Source organism: Trachemys scripta, chromosome 13, assembly GCF_013100865.1.
Source record: "Trachemys scripta elegans isolate TJP31775 chromosome 13, CAS_Tse_1.0, whole genome shotgun sequence".
Classification (NCBI taxonomy): Eukaryota; Metazoa; Chordata; order Testudines; family Emydidae; genus Trachemys; species Trachemys scripta.
The window spans coordinates 6165216-6187589 of record NC_048310.1 but is presented as its reverse complement, the minus strand read 5'-3'; positions in this window follow the sequence as shown (position 1 = coordinate 6187589).

Here is a 22374-nt window from a genome sequence, read left to right as displayed (position 1 = left end):
GGTCCTTTGAGGGGAAAACCCCACTATTAATTTTCTTTCCAAAGTCAAAGGCCCGGTTTTAAAGGTATCTAGGCATTGCTGTGGTCAGCGCTGCAATACTGAACTCACGTCTCATTTTCCAAAGGGATTTAGGCACCCATGAGCCTAAATTGGCTGCCCATGGGATTTTGGTTCCTAAGTACTTAAATTACTTTGGAAAATGAGACGTGGGCTCCTAAATCAATTAAGCGGTGCAACACTGACTGCAGCAATGCCTAAATACCTTTCAAAATCGGGGCCTACGTCTGCTCCGATTCTCCTGCTCTAGTTACCTGGAGATGCAGCAAGCCAAGCACGGCATAAAAATCCTGGACTTTAAAAGGAGGTGGACATAGGGATGCAGAAAGGACATATGTGATTGCAATGCAGTATGTTGTAGTAGGCTTAGTATCAGTCTCAGGCCGTGGTTTCTGCTATCAAATCACTGTACAGCCAGTGGGGAGCCTCTGCCACTGATTCCCTATCTGTATAATGGGGATAACAATCCTTATTGCTCATTCACATGGCGGGTGGTAATTCACTGGTGCTTGTCAGAAACGCTGCTGATGCTGTGAGTTGCCCTCCTGCCTTACCCATGGCTGGATCCAGTGGCCATTCGAGTTGGACTCCCCATCCTGTACTCTGGGATGGAACTGTCTGTTTAAAAGGACAGTGTCTCGCTTTAATAGACTCAATCCCAGTTAGGGGGAACTGGTACATTTGCTACTGTTAGGCCATAGAGAATTGGACCAAACCCTTCGGCTCCCCTGGTATGTCAGTGTCGAAGAAGCAAATTTTTTTTTTTTTTTTTTTTTTTTTTTTTGTAACTGACAAATAGTGAAGAACAGCATTGCACAGGGATGAGAGGAAGCCAAGGGTCTATCAGGCATGCTATTAAACTGGAAAAGGAGAACATCCAGACTCCAGCTCCAGCTGGTGGAGTGTAACTGACCTGGCTTGGCCGGCTCAGGACCAATAATTCACTTGTTTTTGTGTTTAATTACAAATGTAAAAACCCCTTTCTTTTAACAACAAAGTCTTGAACCACACTTCAAAGTTGGGTTTCTGGGACAGTTGCATACCTTTTAAAAATAGCCTTCTGAGTGATGCCAAAAGCTAAATAGATTGCAGAGAACAGGTCCTGCACATGGGGCTTTCAAACAGCATGTCAAGTGCTGCTTTGCGCTCAGCCGCGCTTTGTGACTCTGCCCAGGATTCTCCAGGAGAACTCTCAGACTCTGAATATTAACACCAGGGGAGCTGCAGCAGCACCCTGTATTTCTCAATAGGCTTTGGCTATTATTTCACTCCCATGTGCTTTTCCCTGTGAGTGAAGGCATTGAAAAACCACAGGAGAGATGAGAGAATGTAATAACAAAGGATGTAATTGACATCTAACGGCAGTGCCTTAAAGGGATACTGTCAACTTAGATGTTCTGAAATTGTCTTATTATTATTTATATTACAGTAGCACCAAACAGAGATCAGGGCCCCATTGTGTTTAGAGCTCTACAAACACATCATAAGAGACCCTCTGGCCTGAACAGTTTGTAATCTCAATGGACATGACAAAGGTTGGGAGAGGTGGGGGGAACTGAGTCAAAATAGAACCCAGGTCTCCTTTCCCCTAGTTTAGTTCCCCTTTTTAGATCATCCTGTCTCTCTGTGGTGCCAGTCCTAAATCACTATGCAAACCTCAACTAGAGTCCTGTTTCCGACACAACGCCCATTAAACAGTATGTCATGACAGTTGCCTTTAAAATTACCTTTAAAAAATAATAACGTTTTTTCTGCTTCCTTGTCTGTGGTGATAAGGGTCTTTTGAGTTAGTTCATAGTTTCGTAGATCCCAAGGCCAGAAGGACTGACCTCCTGTATAACACAGGCCAGAGAGCTGCCCCAAAATAATTCCCAGAGCCGAGCTTTTAGAAAAACATCCCATCTTGATTAAATTGCCAGTGCTGGAGAATCCACCACAACCCTGGGTAAATTGTTCCAGTGGTTAATTACTCTCAGTGTTAAAAATGCACTGCAGTCTGAGTTTGTCTAGCTTCAACTTCCAGCCATTAGATCATGTTAGACCTTTCTCTGCTAGACTGAAGAGCTCGTTATTAAATATTAGTTCCCCATGTAGATGCTTTCAGACTGTAATCAAATTACCCCTTACCCTTCTCTTTCTTAAGCTACACAGTTGGAGCTCCTTGAGTCTATCACTGTAAGGTATGTTTTCTAGTCCTTTAATCATTCTCGTGGCTCTTGTCTGAACCCTCTTCAACTTATCAATAACCTTTTCGAGTTGTGGGAATCCCTTGTAGCTGACTATGGAAGGAAACAGTGACCCTGACTATGTTAACAAAGTGCTGTCAAGTGGCCAGAGTAAATACACTGAAAATAGAGACAGAAGGTTTTCTCACTAACTGCATTCAGTTATGGGGTTCACTTAGGTAAATGCAAACATTTCAAACAGAATTATGACTCGGTACTTTAATATCTGCTTTGATATCACTGGGTAGAGTTTGGGCTGTAGAGGTCAGATATTTAGGTCCCAATTTAGGCGAACACTTAGGCACCTGCTTAAGCCCCTTTGACAGCCAGGAGAATTATGCACATGCTTCAATGTTTTGCTGAGTTGGGGCCACATTTGATCCAAATCCCCCCAAGTCGGGAGGTGTTTGAATCCAGGGTTTTGACAGGAGCCTGCCTCTTTTTCCAAATTAGAGATGCAGCAGCATATTTGGCGCAGATTTTAAAGAGTAAAGTCAGAGGCTGGGGTCAAACTGTACTGTGCCCTATTCTCAGCTTGGGGCACAATCTGTGTGCTGGTCAAATGTGCACATGCTCGTTGAACCCACGACCTCTGAACTTTGAAAGCACTGATTGGGCAGCTGACCCCCGGCTCATCAGTTATCCTGCTGCAGACATGCAAACAGGAATTATTCATGCAAATCAGATAGCCAACTTCTTCTAAACTATATGTGTGCTGCTTCCGACTGCAAGCAAGAATTTTCATTGGAAGGTTGTATTAACTCTGTAGAAATAGTTTTCTTTTCTGATCTAAGAAATATAAGTTAGAGCTAGAGACTAGGAGTCAGGCTGCTGAAATACTCTGGGTGTTTTGTTTATTTTTGCAAGTGCCCACTTAACTTTGATAACTAATAAACATTTTGGAGAAAGAAAGCTGTTGTGAAAGATTCCACCTTTCCCCCTGTGGCTTCAATGAAGATGTTAGAGTTCCTAAGACGCATCTCTGAGACCTCCAGAAGGCAAAACTAGGACTTGACTTTCCGGATTTGACTTTCCAGATATTTCTAAAGTAAAAAATAAGTTAGTGTGCAGGAGGAAACTTTTCAGTCTTCTTTATACATCATAAAGGTACCACTCTGGCAAATCACCTTTAGGACTGTGTTAGTGATGAAAGTGGTAGTTACCTTTGCAATGAACAATGAATTTCCAGAGCTTTGATTTAGTCAAAGGAAAGTGGTGGTTGTACCATAAAAAAGTTAGAGCAGGATAAGAAATTAGAAGTAAGTCTTATTGTTTCTGCATCGTAATTAGTGCTTTCAGCCTGGTGTTTGTTTCATTGTTAAAAAAATCAGATGGCAACCGCTCCACTATACTCCTACATTGCTCAAATGGCCCAATGTGTCATTGACAAAGTCAGGTCCTTCAGCTTAGCCATTGGCTCTTCACGTTGGCTCTATAATGGGGCTTGTTCAGCTTCCATGGAGGCAGAGGTTTTCAAGACATTATGTTCAGGGAGTGGCAGGTCGCTAGTGAAGTTTATTATCTTACATGGTTTGCATGAAGCCCTGCAAACCAGTGGAAGCAAATTGCTATCTTCCGTAGATGAAACTTGGCTCCTGGGAGAAGCAGGCTGCATTTAACTCTGGGAACAGCTCTCCATATTTGAAGCGTGCTTTTCTTGGATGTCTACGCTGTATTTATGCGGGCTGGTATGTGGGGAATAATTAGAACCTCATCCCAGCTACTTGACGAGCATGTTTTCCATTCTCGATGTTGACAGGTCAGGCCATCAGGCTGTTCCTTTGTGCCTAAAAATGTTGATGTTTTCAACATTGTTTGCTGAAAACAAAACAAGGGCTAGTGGAGTTCTTGAACCACAGAGGAGGATGCTTGTTATTTATAGAGTGCCAGAGGCAAGCATGATGCTTCTCATGCATGTAAAAATGCCAGGTCTCTGCTCCTAAGTTAGACTTAATACAGTGAGGGAGGATAAACACAGAGCCCTTGTGTGACCATACGGGGCACACACCATTTGGATGGCTGTATAAGTGCTGCTCACGATATCTGTGGCTGGGAAGAAGGATGCTGAATGAGGGCAGGGTCAAGGTGGGGCCTTGGCTCCTGCCCGCCTCCCCTGCTAAGGACCAGAGAGCAGGGCCTGTGCACCCCAGGAAACAATCTGCTGCATTCTGGTGGAATAAATTGCACCCCCTGGTGCACACTGCGCAGCCCCCAGAGCGACCGTGCGCTGCCTGAAGCACACATCTCTCCAGCGCTGCTCTGCACTGCCTCCTGTTCGTGGACAGCGCACCGGGCTGGGGTTCAGAAGGCCTAGGTTCTATTTCCAGTTCTGCTACTAACCTGCTGGGTGACCTCGGGCCAGGCACGTCTCCTGTCTGTGCCTCAGTTTCCCCATCTGTAAAATGGGGATAATGATGCTGACCCTGGCCCCCCCTTTGTAAAGCACTTTGAGACCATCTAATGAAAATGTGTGGGCCATGTCCAGGATGGAGCTCATCCCTGGAAGGCTTGACAAGCTGTTTGAGGTTGCATGGCACCTGGGGCCGCTGTTCCAGGAAAGAGGGCTGTTACAATTCCTAATTAACCAATTAAAAATAAATGATAAAGAATCCTCTTGCTTCCTTGGGTATAAGATGATCATGAGCAGAGGTCAGCGATAACATTTCCTTTTGCCCTGCCCACCATGGGATAGTACGGCAGTTACGACACGCGCTTTTGGTGTCACTTTACACTTTCCTCTCAAACATTCCTTACAGGCCACAGCTGAAGACACAATACCAGCTGGGTTGGGTTAGTCATCTGTTCTGGTCTGCCTGTTCTTAAGCAAATGTATTAATAAAGGGGAAGGATGTTTTTACAGTGACAGCACTGGACTGGCAGTCAGAAGTTCTGCCTTCCGAGCTCAGCTCCCGATAGCTCTCGTTCAGTCAGGCACCTGCAAAAGAGGCCAGGTTTTCGATGGGAGCTGCGGGGTGCTGAGCGCGCTTGCAGATCTGGGCTTCTGTTCCTGGCTCTCTGATGGGCTCCTTGAGCAAGTCACTTAATATCTCGGTGCCTCCGTTCTGATATACCTGAAGTGGGAATAATATTGACGCAACCGCTGCAAATTTGGAAGGTGCTTTGAGATCCTTAGCTGGAAGGCATGTTATGAGTACAATGAATTATTGATGGGAGTGATTCTGAGAACCTCTGAGCACCCACAGCGCTCAGTTACTTTAGGAGTTACCGGGGCTCACCTCCTCTCAGGATCTGGCCCCACCATAGCACCTTCCAATCAATGCTCCCAGTAGCTCTTTATAGGCCTGATTCAAAGCCCATGGAAAGACTCCCATTGACTTCCAGGAGGTTTGGTTCAGGCCCTATGAGCATTAATGAATTAGAGATGAAGTGATGGGCACAAGATCATAGAGTGAATCAAGTGGCCAAATTGGGGATTGAACCCAGTAATTCCAGACACTGCATGCCCCCTGCTCTGACCAGTGGATACGCTGTCTAATAGGTATTTTCTAGGGGTAATTATCAGTGACATTAAAGATGCTGTCATTTTCAGCTCCCCTGTTGCTCAGCATTGAGTTCTCTGTTACAAACTGTGCTGCTTAAAGGATAGGGTAGAACAGCGGTTCTGAAACTGGATCCGGAGCCCAAAGTGAGTCGCGGCCCCATTTTAATGGGGTTGCCAGCAGGGCCGGCTCCAGGCACCAGCTGAGCAAGCTGGCACGGCCGCTTTTCTTTTTTTTTTCTTGTTCCGCTCCGGCCGCCCTGTAGGGGGCGGCGGTGCAGAGAATCAGAGCGCCCTGCAGGGCAGTCCTCTTCCTTCCCTCCCCACCAACCGGAGCAGAGCCCTCGCGGCAGGAGGCGGCGCAGCGGGAGGGGCCGCTTGGCAGCGCCCCTGCTGTAGCCCTGGCTGCCCCCTTCTCTCTCTCCCACCCGCTCTCTCCCCCTTCCCCCCTCCCCCAGCCGGTCCCCCTGCACCCGTGCTCCAGCCACGCCGCAGGGTTTTTTTTTTTTTTTTTTGCTTGGGGCGGCCAAAAAGCCAGAGCCGGCCCTGATTGCCAGGACTGGCGTTAGACTTGCTGAGGTCTGGGGCCGAAGCCTGAGCCCACTGCCCAGGGCCAAAGCTGAAGGCCGAAGGTTACAGACCCCTCACCTGGGGCTGAAGCCCTTGGGCTTCAGCTTTGGCCCCACTGGGCTTGGGCTTTGCCTCTACCCCTCCTCCCCCCCAGAGCAGCGGGACTTGGGTGGGCTCAGGTTTTAGTTCCCTATCCTGGGGTCGTGTAGTAGTTTTTGTTGTCAGAACGGAGTCACGGTGTAGTGAAGTTTGAGAACCCCTGGTGTAGAAGCAACTGGATTGCTTTTCTTCAGAACTTCGGCTTTCTGTGCAAAACAGCCATGGCGTGGAACGTTTCTTATTTCCACTCTACGTTAACGAAGAGGTGAAGTGAAAAGTTTTACACTTACATTGACCTAAACCCTAACTAAACATTCTGCAACAGGAACACAATGGGGAGGCTGTTTTGACCGCTCTGGCACTAGCTGCTCGGGCTCTCGTAATACAATGATGTTTTTATTGGCAGGCTTTCAGAGCAGTAGTAGGGAGAGGGTTATGGGGTGTCACAGTCGGGGATGATTCCCACATATTCCTGGTAAAATTTCTCAACACAATAGCCTCACATTGTTGGGACTGTATGTTCTTACTACCATATCACCCTTGAACGCCAGCAACCACAATAGGATTTCAGTAAGTTTTGAACCAATGCAATAGGTTAGTGGAGATGAAAGGAATATTGATAGATCCTGTTTATAATCCCATAGGTGTGCCAATAGTAAGAGTGCTAATATAGTGATATTATTATATGCTGCTTAATCAGCACTCACTTAAATAGTACAGGCAAATTATTGCGATCTCTCCCTGGGAACCAGTTAGCCAGATGCTAATGAGTGATGTCTAACGCTTGATCAAGATGGAATTAGGTAAAGTTCCATTTAATGGGGAAGAGTATTTAGCTAGTGCCAAGGGGTTAATTGGTGTTTAACCAAGTGTGACATTCTAAACTGGTCTCTTAATACAGAAACAGTCACAATAATACTATGAAAAGAGTAAGAAGAAGTGAGGATGCAATGCAGTGAGTACAGTGTTTTATTTCATTTAAAGTCTTTCTGAATGTTTTTTTTTAATGGCATCTTCACTTATTTGGGATTCCAGACCATTCCTTGCACTGTTCTAGTTGAGAGGATTCAGCTGCATTTTTGAGGAATTCAGTAAGAGTGAGCTAAGCACACTTTTGATCAGGACAGGGCAACCTGTAGAGTTCATCTATTGCTGGAGTTTTTATTGGGATTCTTGTTCAATATGGTGTCATCTCTTCTTCAAATAGGGATCTGGAATATGGATAGGTAGCAATAAGTCAAGGTCTCATAGTGATCTTCATGACATCCTGCATCTGCCATATCCATTTAATAATATATTTTCAATTAGTATTTCACCTGCCTTCAGTCTATACCAGGGATAGGCAACCTATGGCATGTGTGCCAAAGGCGGCACGCGAGCTGATTTTCAGTGGCACTCGCTCTGCCCGGGTCCTGGCCACCGGTTCAGGGGCTCTGCATTTTAATTTAATTTTAAATGAAGCTTCTTAAACATTTTAAAAACCTTATTTACTTTACATACAACAATAGTTTAGTTATATTATAGACTTATAGAAAGAGACCTTCTAAAAATGTTAACATGTATTACTGGCACATGAAACCTTAAATCAGAGTTAATAAATGAAGACTCGGCACACCACTTCTGAAAGGTTGCCGACCCCTGGTCTATACCATGCTTTGATAATCTCCTTGCAATCACCTTCCAGCCATGTGAATGGTATAGATTGTAGTGGTATAGATGGCACTCTGGGTTATTGAGATGAAACGTTGGCCTTTCGGGTCTTTAAAATTGCTTTTCTGTCCTGAGTGAAGCACCTGGTGAGCTATAATCCAGATCTCAAAATGACCCCGTTCCCTAAGCATGTGTTCCAACGTGCTGCTCTTGCCAAACTGCTCAAGAAGGAAGCAATTATTTGACTGCTACGTACCACCTGTTTATGTCGGGTAGAGGCAAAAAACAAACTTTCCCAAACTGCTGTGCCTTGAAGCCATTGCTTGAAGTCCCACTTTCTGAAGGTAATATTTTCTGGAACAATGCCATAGTATAGGTGTCTGGCTGGTGGGTCTTGCCCTCATGTTCAGCGTCTAACTGATCGCCATATTTGGGGTCAGGAAGGAATTTTCCCCTGGGTTAGATTGGCAGAGATCCTTGGGGGCGGGTTCGTCTTCCTCTGCAGTGAGGGGCACGGGTCACTTGCAGGTTTAAACTAATGTAAATGGTGGATTCTCAGTAACTTGAAGTCTTTATATCATGACTTGAGGATTTCAGTAACTCAGCCAGAGGTTAGGGGTCAATTACAGGAGTGGGTGGGTGAGGTTCTGTGGCCTGCAAGGTGCAGGAGGTCAGACTAGTTGACCATGACGGTCCCTTCTGGCCTTAAAGTCTATGAGTCTGAGTCTATGAGTCATTTCTCACTTGTATCTTCCTTCTATGTTGAAGCACCATGGTCCTGTTCCAGAAGTGGTGCTTCTGGACATGATATAGTGGTGGAGAATCCACCACATCCCTTGTTAAATTGTTCCGATCGTTAATTACTTTCACTGTTAAAAACTTGTATCTCATATCCAGTCTGAATTTGTCTAGCTCCAACTTTCCCTCATTGGATCTGGATTTTACATAAAATCAGCATGGTTTCATGAAAAACGGGCCTTGTCAAATGAATCTTGATCTCATTCTTAGACCAGGTTATAAGTCTGATTGATAAAGGGAACTAAGTTTATATAATATATTTGGTCTTCTATACTGTGTTTGACTTAGTGCCACAATAGTCTGATTAAGAAGCAGAATTATATAAAATCCGTGTGGTCTATATTACATGAATTGAATGCTGGCTAACTGATAGAACACAAAATGTAGTTGTGTATGGAGAATTTCTCAGCCAGCTGCTATTCAATATTTTTTAACAGTGATCTGGAAGAAAATATAAAATCGTTACCGATAAAGTTTGCAGATGACACAAAGATTGGCAGGGTGGTAAATAACAACAGAGACAAGTCACTGATACAAAACTATTTAGATTGCTTGGAAAGCTGGGAGTAATCAAAGCCTATGCATTTTAATACAGGCAAATGCCAGTTCACAGGGACATAGGAATTGCTTTACCGGATCAGAGTCATGGTCCATCTAGTCCTGTCTCCAAAAGTGGCCACTACCAGATGAATCAGAAAAAGGGGCAAGAAACCTGACAGTGGTCCAACCTCTTCAGTGACATGGGCTGCATAGGCGGCAAGTTATATGGGCCAGTGGTGCCTCTGCTCCACCAATATTCAGGAACGTGGGTCTGGCTCCACCAATGTTTGGGCTTATATTTTCAGAGCCTTCTCGTCCATAGGACGGACTGGGGCAACCGCCCTGGGCCCCGTGCTTTGGGGGTCCCTGTGCTTCAGGGGTACGCAGGGCCCCGCCCCTGCCCCATCCTCATTCCGCACCTGCCCAGCCCCCACTACATCCAAAGCCCCCTTCCCACCTCTTTCCGGCTTCTGCCCCCTCCCCCGAGCGATGCTGGGAGGGGGCGGGTTGGGGCTGGGTTGCACGCTGCTGCTGGCGCCAGGCCCTCCACTAATCTCCCAGGCCGCCCTGGACCCCGCATCCCCCTGAAGCATGGGGCCTCCCAAAACACGGGGCTGGGGTGGTTGCCCCGGTCTGTCCTGTGGATGGGACGGCTCTGCTTGGACCCATTCTGGGCACCACCAAAAATTATACAAACCTGGCACCCACAATGGTCTGCATGTGTAATTGTGCAGCACCTCCACAGGCAACATACAGAAACAAAATGGTGTCCTCCATGTGGCGTGACCTCGCATGTACGCTGTGGGGGAGATCACACAGAATGGAGGGTGCCAAATGGAATCCTATGTCCCTTTCTGCTATCAGCACTTTAAGAATGATGTTGAAAAATTTAAGAGAGTTCAGATAAGAGGTTGAAGAGTGATTTATAGTCGGAAAAATACGCCTAGCAATGAGAGACTAAAGGAGCTCAATCTATTTATCTTATTGAAGAGAAGGTTAAGTGGTGACTAGATTACAATCTATAAATACCCATTCAGGGAGAGACTATCTGATACTAGAGGGCTCTCTAATCTGGCAAACAAAGGCATAACAAGAGTCAGTGGCTACAAGTTGAAGTCAGTGAAATTCAAATTGGGAACGAGACATTTTTAACAGAGAGGGTGAGTAACATTGTAACAGATTACCAGGAAGGTGGTAAATTCTTCATCACTTGGAGTCTTTAAATCAAGGTTGGATGTCTTTCTAAAATATCTGCTGGGCTTGATGCAGGAATCAGAGGGTGATGAGGGTCAGACAGATCCCTTGTGGCCTCAAAATCCATGAAATAATAATATCTGAATTTATATTGCACTATTAATCCCAAAGCACTTTTACAAACCTAACAGCCATAACTGCCTACTATGTACAGGATTGTTTCAACCACCAGAAGCAAACGCGGCCTGCTCTGGGGTGAAGCAACAACAAAAGCTGCTCCGTAATTTAGAGCAGATTGTTGTGAAAAGTATCTTTTCCAACTGAAAGAAATTCTTACTAGGGGTATTTAAGAAAAGAAAATATAGGTAGCGAAGTTGGAATGTGGGCAGGATAACCCTTGGGTTCCCAGTGAGTCCGATGGAACGGTTACAGAGTACATGCCATCAAGATCTGTTTTACATCTCCTCTGATTTTACAATTGCATGACAACCATGGGTTTCAGCACACACTTCAGAAGAAAAGTGCAGTGGTACTATAGCATTTGGGGTGGGGTTCTTTTGCAGCCTCCCATCTAAGTACTGGGAACCTGCTTAGATTACGAGATCTCAAAGGCATCTAGATTGATGGTGTAGATCAGGAATGTTATCATTTAGAAGACAGGGGCAACAGCAATGCAAATCATTTTATAGAGAGGATCCAGAATTATAATAATAATTAATGGAGATATCCCATCTCCTAGAACTGGAAGGGACCTTGAAAGGTCATCAAGTCCAGCCCCCTACCTTCACTAGGAGGACCAAGTACTGATTTTGCCCCAGATCCCAAAGTGGCCCCCTCAAGGATTGAACTCACAACCCTGGGTGTAGCAGGCCAATGCTCAAACCACTGAGCTATCCCTCCCCCCGATTAAAACCCTGGATTCTAACCCTGGGTCTGGGTCAAGACTTGTATCTTTCCAAAGGACCCACCCAAACCCCTGGCTCCAAATACAGCCAAGCAGGTGGTTGGAAATCAGAGTCAGATGCAAACCTTTCCTAAATCTCCATTATAGGTTTAAGTTCAGAACTTTAGATCCGTGTTTTGGATCTAGGGCTTGGGTTCAGGCGCATCTCTGTTGCCTTGGAAGCCCCATGCTTGGTTTGCAGCCTGGGAGAAGTGAACTGGAAGAGAACTAGGGCCAAATTTGTCATCTTGTGTCACAGAAAATAGGTAGCAGAGATTTTTACGATCATTTCCATTTCATGTTGGGGGCGGGACTGTTGGCTCTTTATTGAACAATCTGATTCGGGAGGTCAGAGGGATGAAAGCATCTCCACGTATCATTCGTCACAGACCCCCTCCGCCCTGCATCATAGACTTAGAACCTCCCAGCTCAAGAGTCTTGACTTTGCAGTTTTCAAAGAGATTCTTTGTGCAGGCCAACTCCTGCTTCCTTTGAGGGCTCAAGAGTTACGTGAAAAGGTCATTTATAAAACATGACGCTTTCTTTCATTGTTAATGCCCCAGCTAGGTTTGGAATTAAACTCCACTTTTATTACACTCTGCTCCTATTTATTTTTCTGATGGATTAGTAAATTACAGCTGTCACTAAACATTAGAATGGCCTTTTCATCAGCCTTCCCTCCGTTAGCTGACAGTTCATTAAAGCATTTTACCAGTAAGGATCTTGCCACCAGCTCGCTGTCTGAGAAAGCCTTTTCTTAGAAGCCTTGCAAAAGCAGCTGTGGAAACCGCTCAGTAGCTTTGCACAATCTGAAACATCTGTATAAATGCAGCCAGTGATAAGTTAAAACTAACAAAAATAAAGGACTCCCCAGGTAACGACTTCTTATCCAGTTATCATTTCTATAAAAAACTAATGGAAAAGATGAATAATGCACAAGTGGCTGACTATTGGCATTTTTCAGGCTCCATGTCAAATATTTCTCAGTGCCTGGCTACATGGAGCGCTCGTACAATTACATATTTGTGTACCAAGGGATCCCAAACAGTAGCCCCATTTGAAGGAGCCTGTGCCTTTCCGCAAGCCCTAAGTAAACCTCTTGTCCCCCTGTCAGCTTTGATTTGTAACAATATTCGTGGCATCTGTTTTTCATATGATACGTGTAATACAGGAGATGCTGTCTGCTCTTTCTGCTGCCCAAAGCTATTCATCTGGGAGTTGACGAGGGAAAAAAGGAAAGTTCAGTGTGACGGTAAGGCGCCGATAATTGAAAAAGATGGAGACGAAAAGGCAACAGCTGCCTCCCTGCGCTTTGAGGCATCAGAGCAAAATAAATAAATTACAAAATGGGAGGCGGGCCACATGGAAAAGTTTCCATGGTTTCTAGCAAAGTGCATATCCTTGCTTGAAGGAAGGGGTCTCTGAGACCGGGAGCGTACTTCCAGCCCTGTCTTGGATTTTGGCACTCTGGTGGTAGCAACCTCGCGTCAGCCCATTGGAAGTGTAAGGCAATATGACTCGACGTAAGCAGACAAGGCGTGAGCAAGGTGGGAAGGATAGAAGCAGGAAATTTAAAAGGAGGTGAGTTGCTGGAAAATTACGATTCAGGAAACTCTGGGTGTGCGTTAGGAAAAGAGCTAGCGATTGACAAATTGATCCCAACGTAGTAACATACCAGGGCCCTGAATTTTTTTCAACTGGGCCTCCAGTTCTGCTTTCAGAAATAATTGCATGCATAGTTTTACAGCACGTAGGCATCTGACTATCAGATTTGTGGGCACCATCTTATATATAGGGTGACCAGATCTCCTGATTTTATAGGGACAGTCCCGATATTTGGGGCTTTTTCTTATATAGGTGCCTATTGCCACCCCCACCCCCGGTCCAGATTTTTCACATTTGCTCTCTGGTCACCCTACTTATATGTCAACGTGTTTAAAAACACCCGTGCAGTTATTTGTGCCTATACAAGTGAGTCTGTACCATACTGGCCAAAGTGCAAAGACCCACACACTTGTAACAAAAATCGTGCATGAAATGTGCAAGAATCTCCTTAGCAAAGCCCAAGTGTGATCTTTTCGCATGTTCCATGCATGAGACATTGGGCCTTGCCTGATCTTTGTCTTTTTTGCTGCTGTGGGAAGGGGGGTATCTCCAGCTATGAAATCAGAGGCCACGTTTCAATCTTTACTTTTAATCTGTATTATGCTGCTTACGAAACTGGAAAGAAAGGACAATTATGTGCTCCAATCACATCACAGCATGGCCAGTAAGTTATGGTCCATGGTGCCTGCTTATAGGAAACAACCCTCTCGCTTGACCACATGATTATTATTCGTTATTATTTCTGTTGTGATAGCGCTTAATAGCTCCAGTCATGGACCAGGACCCCAGCGTGCTAGACGCTGTACAAACACAGAACAAAAAGATGGTCCCTGCCCCAAGCAGCTTACAGTCTTAGGGTATGTCTACATTGCAATCGGAGGTGTGCCTACAGCACAGGCTAGCTTCCTGAGCACAAGTCCACTCGGGACCCTGGGTACGTACTCGGACAGCTGGCCCTTGACACAGCCTGTGCTGCTATTGTTATTGTAGCTAGCTCACGTGTGTCTATGCTACTGCAGTCGCACCTCTGATTACACACACCGCAGTGTAGACACAGCCTGAGTGCCCTGAACTGCTGCAATGCCGGGCTCCCAGTCAGGTGGTATTTCATGAGAAAGATTGGCTCAGTATGCACAGAGGGTACTGGATTTGTGCAGGTTACCTATTCGTTATTAAAGGTCATTTGTTATCTTCGTCGTGATGATGATCCCAGATTAAATGTAGAATGTGGCAAATGGGATGGATCTGCAAACCACTGTTGGCCTTGCTTGAGTTGGAAACCTGGGTGGCACCTATAAGAGGCTTGGGGAGGCTAAACCTCCCCAAAATAAAAAAGGCTGGCCATGCAGGGGGCAAATGCTGCATGCGGGTCACCTTCCTTTGGAGGCGTGCCGGCCCACCGCCTTTGTGCCCTGTGAGCTCCCTAGAAGTGTGTGGGGCCACTGGTGCCTGGACTGTCCCTCCCCTGCTCCATCCCTCCCCTCCCCTTAAGGGCAAGTGATGGGGGCAGGGCACGGAGAGGAGTGAGCAGCAGGTGGGACCTCAGGGGAAGAGGCGGAGCAGGGGCGAGAAGAGGCAGAGTGAAGACAGGGCCTTGGAGGAAGAGGTGGAATGGGGGAGGAGCGCAGGCGGGGCCATGAGGGGGAGGGGCAGGAGTGGGGGCAGGCCTACAGTCTACATGCCAGTGGCTCTCCCATTTCTGCCACTCCTGGGAGTAGCCTCCCCAAACGGAAGACTCATGTGCCGCCGGTGGTTGGAAACCCGTGTTATACGTGCTGCATGGGGTCAGGTTCAGAGGACGTGGGGAAGGGGAACGTGCTTTTAGCTCCTAGGATTCTTTTCATTCATCACGTTGGTGCCTTTTCCTTGCAGGGTTGTGATTGTACATTGCACTGTGCTGCTCGGTGCTCTGTATGTCAGGGAGAAGAAGAAAGCCCTAGCTGGCTAAGGGACAGATCACCCCCTCCCGTTATTGTGGTGGAGGGGAAAAGAACATCAGAAAACCCATGAAGATGGCCAAATGCTGCCGGAGGAGGAGAAGTTAGCATCATCCCCTGCTCGCTCAGCATCACCTCCGTGTCACCTCAGTGCAGCTGGGCCCCCTTAGTTTAGGAAGGGTGGCTGGGCAGGAAATGCACATGGCATTGGGTGGAGAGGGAGTCTATGCAAGTTCTGGCTCCTTGCTGAGAGGGTAGAGGCCAAGAGAAGGCGGGGGGCAATGACCGTATGGCTACATCTGGAACAGCTGTTCCAAGGAGACCCAGGCAGTTCCTTGCCCTTAGCATGAATGCTACAGCAGCCACTCCAGCCCTGCGGTGTGTGGATATCCTCCTTGTGGCTCTTGGGACATCCCCAGGCCTGCAGAGCTGTCCCCTTCGTTAGGTGTCTCCAAACAGATGATTCCTTTGCCCTGGGGGAGCTCTCGGAATCTCTCTCGCCCCCAGGCATGATTCCACCCACTGTGCATTTTGCAATCAGACTCAGACTCCCTTGCATATTCAGCACCGATTCCTTCCGATCTCTTCTGGCTGGAATGGATATATACAAGCCGACATACCATGGTGCTGATGTCATGGCCCCAGTGGGATCCCTGCCAGCTGATAATGTCCCAAAGTGGAAAGGATTGCAAACACCCCCCACTCGCACTAGCTGTGTTTGCAACCAAAAACGGTGTGGCAGGTGGGAAATTGCCTTATAAAGAGGAATGGGTTTTTTTTCAAGGCGATGGTAGGTATGCAGGGCAAGGTGCGTGGGAGTGCTGCGTGCTCTTGGCCCCGCTGTGAAATCTGAGGCGGGGTCCACCCTGAGATCTTCATTCCAATTCTGTTTTTCTTTGGGAACTGCCTAGTCTCTCTCTCTTCAAATCAGGGGTATAGCTTAGAGCCTGAATGTACACACACGCTGATCCACTGTCTTCCCCTGTAATCTCCCAAGATAGTCACACCATTACACAAAAGCACTGCAGTTGGATAAAGATCGAGGGAAAATATCCCTCCAGAAGGAGTAAATTACAGTCAGTTATGAAGCGCCCTGCACGTCAGTATCTGCCTCCCCTCCACTCTCAAGTTCTCTGCTGTCTCCCTGCTCTTCTTTCTGTTCCATTTGGCCTCCTTGCCCTTCCTCTCCATCATGTTTGTGCTGCGTGCTTTCATTTCACTGGTGATGCATTCTGCGTGTAAGCAGGGCGGTGAAACTTATTAGCACCAGGTGGCGTAGAGCCAGCGTAGCGGCTCAGCAGCACACCCCTCCCTGCCCTTTGTACAGAGATCATGGCTGGATCCCTCTTTTCTCACCCAGCTGATGGAACTGCCCTTTAGAGTGTTGGAAGGACAACTGGGACTTAGAGCAAATCCATTTGTGCTCTGCCTTCCGCTGGTCCAGCACTGAACAGAGCTTGACCAGGACAAGATGCTGCTGCTCTATGTGCAAGGTGAGATTTAAAATAGCACCTGAAATCTTCTGCTATCCCTGAGCTCTCCCAGTCGAGCAAATAGTAATATAGGCCAATGAAAGCTATTCCAAATTCTTCCCTCCACCCCGCGAAGCCATTAGAGTCATGCTTTGACGCCATCTATCATTTTAATATCATGGTTTAATTTTCATAAACCAACAGCTTGATTTCAGCAGCTAGAAATGCTTTCAAGGAAGTGATTTTATTTTGTCTCTTCCCTCTCTGGACTTCCTGGGATGCGGCCTTTGATTTGGCCTCCTGATGTTATCAAGTAGGAAGCTGCAGCCCTTTGAAGTGAGTTATGATGGGCTTCATGTTGTGCTTTAAACTTCCGGGGGCTTTATACCCTCCGCACCGTGAACATTTTGTACAGATCGCCCCTAATTTAGATGCATAAACCGTGATTTTAAAGGGACACACTCAGCTGGTTTGGATGCCAGTTTTAGAGTTTATGGAGGGGGAAAAGGGTGTGATGAAAGATTTCCTCCTTTCACATATATTAGTTCTACTTAGCCTGTTCATAGTGATTTTCATCTTCAGAGATGACAGATGTGGATTGTAACCAAGCCAAAGGGATTTGGGCACCTAAGTATCTTTAACAGCACCCCCTTTGAAAATCAGAGCTCTCCCTCCTCGCAGCTAGAGCTGGGTGAATAGTTAAAGCCCTGATTTGTGAGGAAAAGCAGCTAGTTCATTTTATTGTGATTGATGGGGTTGCTTGTTTGAAACCAATCCTGAATCCTGAAAGTTTCACAAATTTTAGTATAAGCGATCACTTGTCTGAAAATTTGCACCGGAAAGTGCATCTTTCTCTCTTCCTTATTTTCCTGTTTCAAAAAGAATCACTCATCCAATCAGGGCGCAGAAGCAATAGCATGAGACCTAACTGTCCCCACGCAAATAGCGAATTGCTGATGGGGACAGTTTGTGAATAACCCACGGCCTAAAATTGTATTCGCCTGGATAAAGAGAATTGGGCTCAGCTTACAAATGAATCGTGGACTGGAAAAGAGGCTAAGTAACTAACAAATAGTATTAATAATTAATGACTCAGCCAGCCTGCTTAAAGCGGATGAAATGTTCGAGTTGGTCCATACAATTCTTTGAGCTTTAGTTAGTCAAAAAGCCGGGGCTCTCTGGAGGACATGGTGTGTCCTGTCCACAGTCGTGCATGGACGTGTATTGCTAACTCTTGTCTTCTCTCTGGCTTGCTGCGATTTCTTCCAGGCACTGGTTTTTTTCCTCAACTCAATTCCAATGAAATAGACCCAATTTTGTGAAGCATTTCAATGGTTCACGACTTCTTGTTTCAGTTCGTCTATTTTGTATTATCTAGTACATTATCCGGTAACGGCACATTTTAAGGAGGTTGAAACATTTCAATTTGATCAAAACAAAAATGTTTCAAATGACCGGAAATGGGGGGGGGGGGGAGTCGATATTTTCAGTTTTTGCTCCAATTCAGAACAAAGCCAGATTTAGAAATCCTTTGCCAAACGGAACTTCTATCCAGCTTTAATGACCAGTGTCGTGTTATTACTATTGATCTGTATTACTGTCAGGGCCGGCTCCAGGCACCAGCTTAACAAGCAGGTGCTTGGGGCGGCCAAGGGAGAGGGGCGGCACCTGCGGCAATTCGGGGGTGGCAGGTCCCTCACTCCCTCTAGGAGCGAAGAACCTGCCACTGAACTGCTGCCGTCGATCGCGGCTATTTTTTTTTTTCCAATTGCCGCCGCCGATCGCCATCACTGGAGCCGGCCCTGATTACTGTACTCCCTAGGAGGCCAGTCATGAACCAGGACCCCTCTGTATTAGGTGCTGTAAAGACCAAAACAGACCAAAAAAGACAGTCTCTGCCCCAAGGAGCTTACACTATAATTATAAGACAAGAAACAACATATAGACCAACAGGAGAGTACAAGGAAACAGTGAGACAGGATTAATCAGCATGATAGCCAGTGGCTTGTGCACACTAGCAGCCTAGTAAAGGATGACACATAAATCAGGTGCTTAATAGTCTTTCCACTCTAATCGTCTGTGATGCTATGTAAGATACATAAGAAATGTTTTTCAGGGGCATGTTTTTTATCTAAAGGTCCCTTTTGTGTAACCATAGCCACAAATTGGTTTCAGAACAGTGGCTCTGAGCCTGGCTTCCCTCCCTTCTGTGTAAGTGCTGGGGGTCTTGTTTGCACTGGTGCTAGGAGAAGAAACTATTTTCAGCTGGACTGACTAATAGGGACATAGAAGTCCATTGAAGCAGCCTAACAAATTGCTGTGAGATGGGCAACTGGAGGCTGAAATCAATGCTACTTAATGAGTAAGCAATGAAAATAATGGCAGACCCAAGGGGGAAAAAATCAAAGGTAACGTACAAGTGGCCTAATCCCCTCTGTGTGAACTGCCTCCCTGACTGCTTAAGCTAGGAGCTACATTTGGAACAAGCCGTGGGCTCCATGTTGGCAGCCGGAGATTCCTCTAGCTGGCATTTTATTAGAAAGACCTCTCATCTGATTGTGGCTGCAGTGGTATGCACTGCATCTGATTACACAATGCCTGTCCCCCTGCCTGCCTGGCAGAGTGGGCCTGCACACATTGCTGGGATTGGAAGGGATGGCAGACAGCCATCAAGCAGTGCATTGGCTGTGGGGGGAACAAACCTTGCCCCAGTGTGATTTTTGGTGTGTGGTTCCTCAGAGTGGGTGACCCTGCAAAGGCTCCAGGTCTGGGTCAGCCCTGGACAAATATCCAAACATTCCGATACTCCTGACCAAACCTCAGGCGTGTGTAAAAGGGAATTGGAAATTCACCAGAACAGCCCTCCGTAAGGTGTTTCTGAGCTTCCACCTACAGCCCCAGCTGGATGAGACGAGAGTGAAGAAACACTTTCCCATGGAATCCTGCCTCAGGATAAGTGTCTTTCTCTGTCTCAGTGGCTCATGGAATTAATAACCCAACTGGCACGAACTGCTCCCTACTCCTGTGTTATCCAAGGACTGAAAGGGCCATGGAAAGTGAACCTCTCTCTTCTCTCTAGGAGGGGCTCTAGGCCAAGGTTGAGGCATATTGGGGGGATTTAGTGGGGAATATGCTGCCGCTCCCTATAGCTGTTTCTCTTCTGAGGTCAGAGAGAAGCCTTCGGGCTGTCAGTTGGGCTCCTTGCACGAGCATTGAACATAGCACCAAAGATACAGACAGGAAGGTGCGTGGCTGCAGTCCCAGGGGAGAGATGTGCAATGTGCTCTGTGTGGATATTCCCGGCGGTCCTGTTGGAGGGATCACTGATATGTAGCCAGCACCCTGCCAATTCCAGGAGCTGGTCGTGAGCATGGCTGTGCAATCTCTCTGGAGCAAACGCAGCCCTGGGATAGGTAGCTGCAGCTCCTCCTGAAGTTGCTGGGAGTTGTGCCTCTTTATGCTGGGGCTGAATTTGCCCTTCTACGTTATCTTGGGGAACAGTGTTGCCTGAGTGCCAGCGTTGTCTCTTGCTAGCATGGCCTGCTGGATTCTGAGCCTCTCGCCGGGGAGAACCTTGTATTTCTTTCCACTTGAGGAATTCCCACCACGACTTCTCCTAGTTCACTTGCATGTCTGGTTCTGTTCCCATGAGGTTTAGCCCCACTGCTTGTCATGAGCTTTCTCCAATCTGGGAACACCCCAGGTCACACTGAGAGTGCACTTTCTCCAGGGCAATCACTATGGGATGGGGAAATACCCCGTATTCTAGATGAATGGTTCTCAACCAGGGGTATGCAGAGGTCTTCCAGGGGGTACATCAACTCATCTAGATATTTGCCTAGTTTTATAACAGGCTACCTAAAAAGCACTACGAAGTCCGTACAAACTAAAATGTCATACAGACAATGGCTCGTTTACATTGCTCTGTATACTGTACACTGATATGTAAGTACAATATGTATATTATATAATGATATGGGGGGAAAGAGAAAGTCAGCAATTTTTCAGTAATTGTGCACTGTGACACTTTTGAATTGTTAAGTCTGATTTTGTAGGTCTTTAAGTGAGGTGAAACTTGGGGGTACGCAAGACAAATCAGAGTCTGGAAAGCTGAGAACCACTGCTCTAGATGAAGCAGAATGGAGGCCTTGCACAGTAGCTGCAGCCCTGCTCTTTCTTCTGATGCATCTCCCCATATTAGCTCCTTTGTCGAAGATTCTCCTCTGTCCCTGAGACTTTGTGACACCAGATGGCGCAAAGTGACAGAATCTGACCCCAGCTGGCCAGCGGGGCATTCCGCCCATATAAGGCTGTAATAAAGTGGTGTGGGTGGTTCTTAGGCCAACTGCCCACCCACAGGCTTAGGGGGTATATTGAGGACAGGAGTGGGTGGGGCAGGGTGTGTGCTACTAATTCACACCGGTATACGGTCCCACGGGGTATGTCTACACAGCCTGCAGGAGAGAGTCTCCCAGCCCGGCTCCACCAACGTGGGCCAGCAGGGCTCACACTAGATAGTTCTGCAGACAGCGCTGTGAATTGGCAGGGTGGGCTGGAGCGTCACAGCTCCAGTCCAAGCCACAACTCCAACGGGCTGTTATTTGTAGAGCGTGAGCCCTGCAAGCCCAACTCTGTCAGCCCGGGCTGGGAAGCTCCCTCCCCGGCACTGTGCAGACATACCCGTAGCGACCATAGCTAGTTGGTATAAGTTAGAACACCACCTGGGCTGCTCTGAGTTACACTGATGGGCTGGGGCTGTTGAGAATCAGAGGTGTAAATTTCTCCCTGATGCGCACACGGTTAGATTGCCAGCGTTTTGGGACAAGGACCATCTTTTTGTTCTGTGCCTAGACAATGCCTAGCAGAAAAGGGCCCTGGTCCGTGGCTGAGCCCAGGGACACTGCAGTACCTATAATCTCTGTCATTAGGTTCTAGGATTGCCACTTGTCTGTGTGTCACTCTGAAGCCTAGACTGTCTGTTGAGTCAGTGTAAAGCAATGGGAACAGCTACAAGCATGGTTGAGAGGTATTTTGGTTCAGAATATCACCAGCTTCAATAACCATTGGGTTTCACCGTCTGTTACTGTCCAGTTCTTAAGTTCTTAGCCATTTTCTCCTTTTTTTACACGTCCCGAATTGTACGCATGCAACAGCCCAGCCTTCCTCCCAGTAGGTAATAACATCGCATGCGCTGCACTGAGTGATCCTGGCACTGGGGAACCTGGGGGGCCTTTATTTTAACTTGATTGGGGCTATCAGTAATTTTTCTGAAGCAAGCTCTAAATCCTTTCTAGTTCATGACCTGCATGACTGCTCCGTTAATTAGGCGGTTTCTGCTGTTTCCACTTGCCTCCTGCCTTAGACTTGTCTACATTTTCAATCACTGGCCTCATCATCTAATCTCTGGTGGGGGCTTCATAAAGCTTTAGTTTGTTTTGTTTTGGGGAGGCGTGGATGGGGCAGTTTCAGACCCGGGAAAGAGATTTGCACTGGTTTCTGCTTTCTCCTAGGTGGGCCGCCCCTCTGCCCCCTCATTTGATCTGTCATTGCCTGGTGTGTTTTATGGTCCCCTTTTATTTTACATAGTGGTGTTACTGGGACACCTGCCACTATCTGGTCCTCATGACTCTGACCTGACACTATTTAAAGCTTCACTCACTCCCATCCTCCCCCCAGCGTGCGTTGAAAGGAAGTGTCCGCCACATGACCCTGGTAATTCGGCTGGTATCTTTCTCAGTGGAAATAGGCCATTTGGCCTCACAAGCAGGGCAAAGCCACAACCTCC